Source organism: Megalobrama amblycephala, linkage group LG18 (genome assembly GCF_018812025.1).
Source record: "Megalobrama amblycephala isolate DHTTF-2021 linkage group LG18, ASM1881202v1, whole genome shotgun sequence".
Taxonomy (NCBI): Eukaryota; Metazoa; Chordata; class Actinopteri; order Cypriniformes; family Xenocyprididae; genus Megalobrama; species Megalobrama amblycephala.
Genome location: NC_063061.1, coordinates 21,841,659 through 21,843,668, shown reverse-complemented (window position 1 = coordinate 21,843,668; position 2,010 = coordinate 21,841,659).

Genomic DNA, 2,010 nt, shown 5'->3' with positions numbered 1-2,010 from the left:
TTTTAGCTTACACAAATTATGGTTTTGTAGATTTTATTGGTGGTATTTAAAGAAATTGATCTGTCTACATATTGTGCAGACACCTTGAAAACCTGTCTGGAAATTCATACCGTTCATCAATGTTGCTGATGTGTTCAAGCATTGTTTGGCTGTTTTTCACTTCTTCCTTCTGCATTATGTCCTTTCTCTCTCTCTTCCATTCGTTCCTTCTCTCCTTCCACCCTCTCGCCAATACTCAAATGCATTCCACAGAAGTATTACCATCATGAGCTTTGAGAGAATTCTCCTCATCATTGAGAAGAGATGCTCTACTTAAGTCAACCTCATACAACTCATACAATAGAGTGTTTGCCGAGTGCCTTGCCGGCTTAGCGACTTCAAAGGCTCTCTGTGAGCCTCTCTTCATTAAGCTCAGATTTGCCCCTTTTCCCTCTGAAATTGACAAACAAGCCATGTGTGTTCTTCTCACTGTCCAGTGGATGTGTTTAATGATTCCAGCTCAAGCGGAGATGAAGGAACAGGCTGTTAAACAAAACCCTCCGGAGTCGCTTTCCCTGTGATTAACTTTTGAACGAAACATTCTTGAAGGGCGAGTTCCTGAGCTTGGGTGTCCTTGGTGCTGTGTGTAGGTGCATGTGTTTTTCTTTATTAGCAGACTTTGACGAATTCTTGCGCATTCTCATGACTCAGAACGACATCCGCTGTGGTTCTACCTCCTCTTCTGAACCCCATCACTGTCACTTTCAACACAATTGAGTCAGGCAGTAGAAGTATCTACTGTCTCATGTAATGTTTGCCTCATTGTCAGTCAGCCTGTCTGTGCTTGCATCAGGCCCCCCAAAAAGAGAAGCAGCGCTAGTCCCGAAGCAAGAGAAGTGAGGAAGTCTATCTTTGCACCGTGACCAGGCATCCGTAAGCAGGGTGGTGGTGGAGGTTGTGTCCTCCGCAGAGCTCTCTACTGATAGTATCAGTAAATAGAAAGATCCCCGGGGAGCAGGCTGAGCCTCACACGGTGCTTCATGGACGACGCGCTGCCTAATGCACCACTACGGACAAAGCTAATAAACCGAAAATGTATGCATGTGTTTTTAAATGGAGATAAGGGATGATGGGAATGGACAGACTTTTTTGTGTGTGTATGTGTGTGTGTGTGTATATTTTTGTTTGGCTTGTTACTCTGGGCTTATTTTCTAACACACAGATTTCACTGTTTCGTTTGTCATTCCAGTATTATTCTGTTCCAACTCTTTCACTTTTTAAATTTTTTTTTTACTACTGTCATATTCTCTCTATTGCCACAATGTGCCAACCACTCCTTGCTTTTCTTGTGTTTACCTTCCATTTTTACTCAGTTTGGGGCTTTCAGAATAGCAGAGCTTGCCATTATTTCATTTTTTTTTTAAACCCTAAGTACTAAACTTTACTTACCCTGTGTGGTTACTGTTATTCAGACATAAAGTTGAGAAGAGTGCTATTTTATAAGCAATCTGACTGTTCCCAATGATTTTTGACTGGTGGATAAAAAAATGGTAAAATAAAATCCCATAGAAACTGAACGAGAGACCTGAGCCACATCAATGAAAATTCTGTCATATAAAAACCCGTAAGACTTCAGTTCATCTTCAAAACACAAATGAAGATCTTTTTGAGGAAATCTGATAGCTTTCTGTCTCTTCAGAGACAGTTATGCAACTACCACTTTGACGCTTCAAAAAGTTCATAAAGAGATCGTAAAACGCATCCATATGAATTGAGTGGTTTAGTCCATATTTTCCGAAGAGACGTGATTGTTTTATATGATGAACAGATTTAATTTAGGTTTTTATTCACATATAAACATTCATCAACACATATATTGTGGTAAACAGAAGCTCAAGCATGTTCGCTTGATGTGTGAGAAGGAATGAGGCGCATCAAGCAGGTTCGGTTAAGCTTCTGTTTATATTCGCTGATCAATGTTTATATAACGTTTGTCATTCCAGTATCATTTGCTCCCACTCTTTCACTTTT